Source organism: Amblyomma mixtum, chromosome 5, assembly GCF_055824585.1.
Source record: "Amblyomma mixtum isolate Tamu chromosome 5, ASM5582458v1, whole genome shotgun sequence".
Taxonomy (NCBI): Eukaryota; Metazoa; Arthropoda; class Arachnida; order Ixodida; family Ixodidae; genus Amblyomma; species Amblyomma mixtum.
In genome coordinates this window covers 100,322,859-100,333,371 of record NC_143016.1, presented here as the reverse complement: position 1 = coordinate 100,333,371, position 10,513 = coordinate 100,322,859, and the positions used below count along the sequence as shown (strand labels likewise).

Below are 10,513 nucleotides of genomic sequence, written 5' to 3'. Positions count from 1 at the left end.
CACAATCATCGTTCGGCAGCTAAAACCGAAACAGCATGAGAGAAAATCGCTTATAAATTATAGAAGGTTCACCACGTGGTGAACCTTCGTTATCCGAGATGTACACCAAAATGTTTGCCGGAAGTTAAGCGCTTTCGCAAGAATTACCGGGAGGTTTTGGCCGACGACGCAGCCAACGTTTGGCATAGCGGCGCCGTCTGCTGTATTGTCTGCTGCGCAAACTTAAGCTAGGGTCCCTAAGAATAGTGCTCAAGCCCACGGTGGATTTCTTCCACAGTGCTCAAGCCACTCAATGCACTGAGACGACGCCTACTAGGCCGCCGCGGTGGCTCAGCGGTTATGGTGCTCGGCTGCTGACCCGAAATACGCGGGTTCGATCCCGGCCGCGGCGGCTAGAATTTCTTTGGAGGAGAAATTCTAGAGGCCCGTGTACTGTGCGATGACAGTGCACGTTAAAGAACCCCAGGTGGTCGAAATTTCCGGAGCCCTCCACTACGGCGTCTCTCATAGCCTTAGTCGCTTTGGGACGTTAAACCCCATAAACCAAACCAAACCTTCCAGCCAATGACCCTGCTAGAGTGACAATGCCGGAATGGGTGCCACAGTAGAGAGGGGTCCATCGCTGACCATGCATGGAGGGGAGGGATTATCCCCTTTCATCTACCACTCCTTGCTTTGTTGCACTTACAGGGTCATGAAAATCAGAGGACACCATTAAGTGTCCTTTTAGGTTGTATCCAACTGTGTTCTCTGCCATAAACCATAACCATAACCATAAACCATAAACCAAACGACGCCTACTAGGGGAAAGCCCTCACCCCATCAAGTCCGGCTTCAAAACATGTGACGTAACGGCCTCTCTTTCCTCCATGAGGAACGCCAAAGTTGCCAAAAGGTGTCGACGGTTTCAGTTTCGTTTCAAAGAAAATACGCTTTAGGGGGCGTCAAAGTAGTTCCGGTTTCAAGCACTTCCTTGTTGTTCCGTCGGAAGTAACGTTGGTCGGAAAATAGTCGGAAGTAGCTGAGGAGGGAGGGAGAAAGGGCCTGCTTTCCACTGACCGAGCCATCGGGCGTCGGTCGGAAGAATCGTATCATCCTGCACGCGCCGTCGTGTCGACGCATCTAACGGGATGCTCGCTCCGCAGCGCGGCGGCGGCGGTGCGGCGCGCTCGTGAGCTGAGCGGCGATTTGCGTGTGCGGTGCTCGTGGTGCGGCGTTCACACATCGCTTTGAGGGCGGGAAGAAAGCTGTGCCTGCGTGCTTTCGTCTACGAAGAGCGAGGAAGCAGCCTCTCGACACCGTTTCGTGCTGTGAAACTGGCTTCCCGTGGTTTAGTTGGCCCAGACACAGGCGCGCGATGCAGACGCCCAGCTCAGGTTGGAACGCCTAGGAGTTGGAACCCCGAAGGTGAGTCCGCGCGCGACCTTGCCGGAGTCCTCGTCGCACGGTGACTTGGTTGGGTCAACGTTTCACCGTTGCCGCCGTACCGTTGTTGCGGAGCGACCGCTTCGGCGCACATGCCCAGCGCGGTCCCGTCTCGCACTCCGAGACCGCGTGTGTGTGCCGCGGTGGAGGGGACGGTTTACTATTTGCGGACGCCGCTCCAGATAGATTGCGTTAATGTTGCTCGCTCGAAAAATAGCGCGATGCGACGAGTGGGTGACTACACGTTTGTCGCCGCCACGCTTTTTTCATTTTTCTTCGTGTGTGTCAGTGAGCAGCAAGCGCTAAAAAATGCCTCGTGTCATCTGTTCTTCGTTTTTTTTTTTTTTTCTACTTGGGGGTTGAGATACCGTCAGCAATAATCGGGTCATCTAATCGACTTCTACCCCATATATGTACTAGCCGGTCAAAATGTACTGAAACATCGCGCGCGCAATTCGCACACGCGAATCCGTATTATCCGGTTTTGCCATGTAACTTTTTTTTTTTTTAGAGAGAGTGTTGTCGAAAACAAGCGCTGTAATTTTTGCATGTATCGTCAGAGAAATGGGTGTACGAATGCGCTGGCGTTGTTCCCGAAAATTCAGTGACCCAAGCTGTCGGAAGTGTCATTCGGGTGTTAGCGTTTGTACCATCCTCAACCAAGTCGGGCTGAAAGATCTGAGAAACTTTTTTCAGTCAAAAATTTCGTAAAGTCTGGCTGCGCTCATGCGTATACAATTTGTCAGGTTATATTGGATTATTCGTTTGCGCACGTAATCCAGACTGTCTCTGCGCGAAAAAAAAAAAAAAAAAAGGTACGGGCAGGAAAAGAATGCCTCCCGCGGTGACCACCAATTGAAGTGCAGTCGCCTCAATAGCTCGAACTCGAAATGGACCAAAAATTTGTTCGATTTATGCGGAGTTCGAACTGAAGGGAGATAGCTTTTTAATGCACTTGGCACTGGCGGGACCCAGCTACCATTTCGAATAAACCGCGGAAGTTCAAATAAAGCGAAAGTTCGAATTAAACGACTTCGAATGAATGAGAAATCGCAATGGATAGTCACCGTTGCTGTGGCAAGACGTGTCTGTCCGTACTGCGCACCATTTTATGAAGTGATCGAGCTTTTTAGCGGTCCAGGCGTTACAGCTTAATTAAGGAACAAAGAATTGGTGACAGTTTTTTTTTTTTCTTTCAAAATTAAAATAGCTGCTCTTGAGGCCCATTTAACAGTATTCTTGGGTGAACAATGCGCAACACACACTCGCATGCGTTTCGAGTGCTTTGAAAACAGTATACGTACAACGTCGAATTTTTCTGTTAAATGCCGTGATAGATACGTCGGCGCTGTCTGTACAGATGAACTTAAAGGCGCCTAATATCCTTGACAGAGTGCAAACGAAATAGTAATTAACGAAGGTTTAGTAATTGATCGTAAAAATATTTGTTCTTTTGTAGTTTCTAGTTTGGCGTAAGTCTATATTGTGAAACTGAAACTCGTCAACATCGAAGGGGAGCCGTGGTTTTAAAGTTTCTGAAAATTTCCTGAAAAAAAAAATAATATATATATATATATATATATATATATATATATATATATATATATATATATAGGACCGAGCGGGTGACGCCTGTGAGTGTGTCCTTTGGGACGCTCTTCGAACAGCCCCACCGACCTGCGCTTCGAATAAACACCTTTACAATATATGTTTTCACGCGGTTTCCGTGACGACACCATGCGCGCTCGCTAGCAGGGACGGTCAGCGTTTCGTTGGCCGACTGCTGGCCAGCGACTCAGTTTTATCAGTTTCATTATTCAGATTGCTTGCGACTGAAACAGAAGAGGAAGAGTGCGAAACCGTTGGTGATGGGTCGGTTGCACTGAAGGAATGCTCCACGCACGACATGTGCTGTTTATTAGCACACATGTTTTTTCTTTATTTTTATTACTACTATATATAAACTATAAGGACGCACATGAAGGAGATACGCCGCGATTTTCATTCCGGGCTTTGAGCCCATAGTCGTATAAAACTGAAGAACGAACCAGCATATGCCCTTCCAAGGAGGCCCTCGATCCAGCCAATGGCGTCGATCGATTGTCATTACGTCGCTGTTAATCAGTGGTTAATCTCTTTGCACTCGCCTGTCTCTTGCGATGTCACGCTACCGTGTGGAAGTTGACTGACCGTGACGTCATGACCAACGCTCGACCCCATTGGCTGGACGGCTTCCTTTGAGGGGCATTTACAGCTTCGTTCTTGAAGTTGTATCTGACCATAGCAGAGCACAGATGACTGTTGTGCAAGAGACCAGAAGGTTCAACACATGGCGATACTGCACATGCGGAATCTACATATGTGCTTCCCGAAAAAAAAAAAAATTATAATGTACACCATTCGTCATCTCGGCTGCCATCGAGATCGACAGCGCACAGTATTCATGCTAGTTTGACATCTCCCATTGTGCAGCGAGGTTCGTTGGCCACAGCAAGAACCCCGGATAAACGCAGTAGGCATTCTGATTAAGTTGAATGGACTGCGTTATGTTTTTTGAGACGAGCGCGCGTTTGTGCGTCGCGTACTGTCTGAGGCGTAGGGTGAAAGCTCCGTTTTTCAACTCAAGGAATTGCGTGGAGATTAACCAGATATTTGCTCGGTTGGGTACCCTGTACACGTTGTGAGGGGGATAGTAATGGGAACGCATGGGTAGGAATGTTCAGTATGTTTTGTGAGTGAAAAATTACCATGAATGGTCACGGGTACTTTGTAATCAATAAAAACGATGGGCATCCGCAGTGTCCGGTGTCAAGCGAAGTAACAACGTGCTGAAGAAAGCAACTAGACCCCAGTTGTTTTATTTTTGTTTTTAACGAGAAAATCTAAACAGAACGCGGGCAAGACAGCTGAGGAGCTATCACGAAAAGACAAAAATATTAGCTGCCGTAGATGAAACAGAGGCAGGCTTCATAAACAGCTCCGAGGGGCGCTCTTCGCGTTTGTGGAATGATAATTAACTGCATTCATTATCTCTCAAACCCGCCGCGGTGGCTAGGTGGTTACGGCGCTCGGCTGCTGACCCGAAGGACGCGGGTTCGATCCCGGCCGTGGCGGCCGAATTTCTATGGAGGCGAAATTCTAGAGGCCCGTGTACTGTGAGATGGCAGTGCACGTTAAAGCGACTCGGGCTATGAGGGACGCCGTAGTGAAGGGTTCCGGAAATTTCGATCACCTGGGGTTCTTTAACGTGCACTGACATCGCACAGAACACGGGTCTCTAGAATTTCGCCTCCATAGAAATTCGACCCCCGTGGGCGGGATCGAACCCGCGTCTTTCGGGTAAGCAGCCGAGCGCCATAACCACTGAGCCACCGCGGCGGCAAGAGGTGCTTTTTGTAGCACAGTGATACCAATTTTGGCGGGCGTTAGAAATCAGGTGAATCATGTTAACTATTAAAGTGTTAACTAAATTCTATTCAGATAGGTGCCTGAATGTAATTAGTGATTTGCAGCTGGTCGTTATTAGTAGCCATATATCAGCTGTTAGAATTTATAGAGCGCGATTAGCCTCGCCGCTGGGGCTACGCTATTCGAACACCGCGCTCCTGCCGTGCGCAGCAAGCGACGTCCATCAAACTGCGTCACTCAATGACGAATGTGCCACGTAACATTCTCTGTTCCGCCCCTCCTCCTCAGCTGTAGCAGTTAGGAGAAGGGCTGGTGAGGAGCGCTGTTTGACGGACGTCGCGCAGGAAATGAGCACAATTTGTTGAGCCACTACGGCGAGGCTAGTCGCAATCTAGAAGCTGTAAGAACTGATATGGCTGTTACTAATGACCGGCTGCAAATTCCAATTGCATCCAGGTATTTGTCGGCGATATTTAAAAAGTTAGCAAATAGAATTAGTTAATCCCTAGTGAACATGAATCGCCTTTTTTTTTATGTCCGCCGCACTGGTATTACACTACTCAACAGAGTGCGTTTCTTTACTCCCAAAAGTGTATTTTTAAAATTAGTAGCTATCTTTCCTGAATCAGCTGGTATAGTTAAGCGTAAAAGAGAGCATCGACGAAAACCGCTCTCTAAATGTTGTCGAAATATTCCCCGAGTGAGTGACATTGTAATCGTGACGCTGGCCGGATGCGGAGGATTCGGACATAAACCCCGAACAAGTGGAGCTTTTTGTTGGATGCGATTCAAACCCGTGGCTCAGTTGCTGACCAACCATTTTTTATCTATAAAGTGGTTTAGGTTCATTGCACGACACCGACAAGTGGCGATGAAAACATTCTCTTCTATTTCAAGCTTGCTTCGCACTGCCGTGCATCTTATATAATTTTATTGGAGCTGCAGATTTTGAGGCTTTTTCACTTTTGTTGGCCCCATCCAATGGAAGCCGATCCGACGCACTTGACGTGCTACTGGGCACGCCAGCATGCTTTACTCTGGGCGCACCGAGACAGCAATCGGTGTGATATCCACATTCCTCTGGTGCTGGAGGCGATTCCCTTAAGGCAAGTGGCTGTTAGACACCCTCAACCGTTTCGAGCGATCCTCTCTGGTTTACCTCGATTGAAGGTGTCCCGGATTCTTAATACCGGACGTGGAGTTGGGTTAAATGCATTTTAGCTCCTCGCTCCTCGTGCGACTCCAGTTTCAGGCCTGTCGCTTGCGCCTGAATACGTTTGTCAGCGCTTCTTCAAGGCATCCTCTTGGAACAGATCTTTGTCGCCCGCTGTAGTTGGTACACAACACCGCACTGACGCTCGTCGACATTCGTGAAACATAGGGCGCGCTAAAGGTTAAAGGGACTCTGAAGCACCTTCCGAGGAGAGCACATCAACTCGTTCAATCACTGCATTGGGCTGTCATGAACACCTGAGCCTAATATTACACTTCTACACGCAGCAGAGGCCCCACAATCACGCGCGGAATTTGGCTAGCCCTTCCCGGCGACTTTTTCATGTTCGCACCCTCCTCCGTCACTGGCACCTGTCATGGCAGGGCAAGAGGGACGCGCGCGCGTCACCCCTCTAGCCCGGCCATGCACCTGCGTATACAAGTTGAGAGGAGGTGGCCAATGGTTAGATTCTTTCAGACGTTAGTCAGGAAGCTCCGCCTCCGGAGGTGGAGCCGACGGAGGAGCGCCGACCTTCCAGTGTGCAAAGAGTGACGAGAGGAGAGGGAAAGCCGCGAAGACGCTGAAATTCAAATTTTGACTACAGATAACTCAGCTTCTACAAAGCGCATTGAGAAAATGCTTGCTGGACAATATTCGTGAAGCGGCGCGCTTTAACATACCGGGCATACCGCAACTTTATTACAGCCCCTTTCAGAGCCCCTTTAAATACGAACGATGAAAGTCCTTGCACATTGTCCACGGAATGAAGTGCGCGATCGCGTTGAACGTCTTTCGCAACTGACCTGTGACGTTCCTTCTGCTTCCCTTTCGATGTCAAGCATGATAATACGAAGTCTTCTTTAAAGCAGGCAGCTCGCGTAAGCCTTGCGTGTGACGTCATACGCGAAGTATGTAGTGTTACGACTGGGCCTCCGAGCCTGGTCACCACTGTTGGGACTGGAGCATCTCAGCCTGCTGCCTCTGTTGCGCAGAGCTGAGCGCAGAAACGGTCGAGGTGACGGTGAATCAATGAAACTTTTATGTACAGTATGTACAGTACTATCACGATGGAAAGAAACGCGAACAGAGCGCAGCCTAGGCGCTCCGCTGTTCGCATTTCTTTTTTAAACACGCTTTTAATTCGATGGTAGCAAAGAGATGCTTCAGTTGTCCATGATGCTTTTTAGGCCGACTCTAACGTCTTTTTCTTGCCACCCAGATAAACACGCCCTCAAAAGAAATTCGAACAGCGATGCGCGTAGGCGCCGCACTGTTCGCATTTCTTTCCATCGTGATAGTACAAGGGCTTTACATAATCTGCACAAGGGCCAAGAGCACAACGGGCTAGCACAAAGGAGCAGGGCGATGCCCTGGGAGTGCGTCTCTCAGGCGTGATGTCTCGTCTGCTACCCGTCTGCTGCACCGGCTCAGCGCGGCTCCGTTTTTATAGCCTCCGGTGACGGTTGCTGCAGCCAGCCGTTCGAACCCTCCAATCAGGTCGCGCCACTGGACACCGTTTGAATTGGACGAATGGACGAGAGGGGCTGGGCCGTTGAAAGTTCGCAGCCTGGAAAGGGCTGCCGGCGAAGCTTCGGTTGAGTCTCGAGCTGACGCTAGCGAGGAGAGAGGGAGGAACTGCGCCGGGCGAGCCAGGACGAACCATGCTGCAAGCCGCGACATGTCCGAGAGTCCGGGCTTGCTTTGCGCAATGGCGGGTGCACGGCGCTGGTTTCCAAGGAGGTCAGCGGTATGCGTGCTCGGGCATTACAGTATACAGCCTTTCACGGTCATTCTGGTTGCGATCCGGGCCTTGCTCGTTAGGGCCACGTTAGGGTCGAAGGGTGATAGCGAGCGTAACCATACAGATCTCAGTAAAACGGTGCCCCGCGATGGAAGAAGGAAGATCTAGGAATTGCTGTCACGTGACTGCTTTTTACGATCACATATACGTGAGCTGAAAAGTCGGCCCCACGTAAGGACCTTGACGTGCGAGAGCGTCCCAGGTAGCACAAAATGAGATAGAAAACGTCATCAAAGCGGCTATCCGAAATGGAACAAACGGCTAGGAAATATGTGGAGAAAAACCTTTCCAGCTCACTCTTTAAATTGGTCAGATAGCTCGTCTAATGTCTGGATCAAAAGACAACGCAGAATCCACCTCCTAGGCGTCGTCAAGAAAGTTCTAAACATGAGCTACAGCAGGACCTCTTCCAGACGTCGTCAAAACGTCTATAAATGAGCTACAACAAAACCTTTCCTGTACAAATGTAGGTAGTTTAGAAGACGTATGCAGTACGATTTCTAGCAGCCATTTTTCTCCAACAAATTTCCCCATTGAAGCACGATTCTGCTTTATGCAGTAATTCTGAAGAAGAGCTCGCGCCATCCTCTTCCAGACGTCGTCAAAACGTCTATAAATGAGCTACAGCAAAACCTTTCCTGTACGAATGCAGGTAGTTTAGAAGACGTATGCAGTACGATTTCTAGCAGCCATTTTTTCTCCAACGAATTTCGGCATTGAAGCACGATTCTGCTTTATGCAGTAATTCTGAAGAAGAGCTCGCGCCATCCTCTTCCAGACGTCGTCAAAACGTCTATAAATGAGCTACAGCAAAACCTTTCCTGTACGAATGCAGGTAGTTTAGAAGACGTATGCAGTACGATTTCTAGCAGCCATTTTTTCTCCAACGAATTTCGCCATTGAAGCACGATTCTGCTTTATGCAGTAATTCTGAAGAAGAGCTCGCGCCATTTTAGGCGCGCGCCGGGGAGGCCGCAAATATGGCAGGGACGCTGCCGCCTGTCAACAACGAGACAGGCGACTGTCCACTAAGAGAAACGCCGATCCGAAACAGGTCACCAGAATGAGATGCTTTCTCTGCAGAAACTTCTGTCGTATATCAGATGTCATAAAAAGAGGGATGAAACAGAACCCGTCTTCTACCTCGTATTCACCACAAGCCCGAAAGGCTCCTCAAAAATCGATGCCTTTCCCTCAAAAACTTCTGTCGTGCCTTAAAGAAGACACAGATAGGACCCGTTTTCTAAAGTCCCCCTTTCACCGTATTGTTAGGATAGATTGGACCCTCGCGTTGACACCTTTTAAAAGCGCTTATTTTCGTCGAAAATTCATTTTACATCCCATCTATCTATAAAATAGATGCTTTCAAGACCACGCGCGCTACTTAGGATGTCGCACTTGGCACCCATATGAATAAAATTGTGATAATAAATGTGATAAGTGTGATAATTGTGTTCGGCCCACTTTGGCAGCGCGGGTCAGGTAAGTATAAGTAACGGTATAGTTTCTCGAGGAAGCCGGCCTGGAGCTTGTTCGAGCGTCTCTTACTTCAGTGTATTCTCTAATTCTACCATGAAGGAAAACTGGTAACTCCATGTTGTTGCGATCAGCCGTACCTTTAGTTTAAAATGGTAAAGATTGGCAGAGCGTGTCTTGCAGCCAATATGCTTGCTTCAGGCAGCGAGTCAGTTGGTCATAAAACGTTAATATAGGTACTGGGAGTGATGAATTCTGTCGACCCCGCCAGATGGGCCTCAGTCGAGGCTGACAGCGACCTCTTGGACTCGTGCTGTGACCCGGACGTGTGTTTTCGGGTTAGAGGTGGCCAGCAGGGTCTCCCACTTTAGCGAGCTTCGAGTTATTTGGGCGGTGGGTGAGCGGGGCAGACCCAAAAGATGTGTTCCATCGTGGCTTTCTGGCCACATTTTGAGCAATCGGGTTTCAATTCGTCTGGGTTGATGCGGTGGTTAGAAAAAATTTGGTTTGTTTCATGGGGGTTTGACGTCCCAAAGCGACCCGGGCTATGAGGGACGCCGTAGCAGAAGGCTCCGAAAATTTCGACCACCCATCGCACAGTACGCGGGCCTTTGGAATTTCGCCTCCATCGAAATTCGACCGCGTGGCCGTGATCGAACCCGCGTTTTTCGGGTCAGCAGCCGAGCGCCATAACCACTGAGCAAAATTTATTTACATATGTACACATCCCAACGTAACCGGATACATTAACATTCAGAAGTAGACATGATACTAAGCGCGTAAGGCAAGCCAGTTAAAGAGGTACCATAAGCATCTTTTGAGTAACTAACAGGAATACGGACAGCATGCCTAATGACAGAGCAGTAAAGCGGCAATGATTTGACACAGAAAAAGAAAGAGCGCCACTTTGGCCTAAAATAAAGATAAATAAAGAAGAAATGAATGTGCGTGTCCACTGCCGAAGGAACTCCTCTACCCCCCAAGAAAAAGAGTTCCTCCGACAAGAAACTCATCAGCTCCCTTCGAAGCCAGTCAGTTATGTTGTATGTTTTTACATTTTTTGAGAGGACCAGTAAAAGGGAAGCGACCGCGGGAGTCGAAGCATGAAATGCCCTGCCCACGGAATCCCGCATGAACCGCGCTCAAAGACACGCGCTACCACGCAGGTGACTATAGCGTGACGATTAGAT

The 10,513-nt window shown here is 49.0% G+C and overlaps 1 protein-coding gene across 1 annotated transcript in view; it reads right to left on the bottom strand.

Moving 5' to 3' along the window:
• Positions 1-10,513, bottom strand: part of Mpi (mannose phosphate isomerase) — a 68,007-nt gene that overhangs the window by 53,954 nt on the left and 3,540 nt on the right. The window lies entirely within an intron of this gene.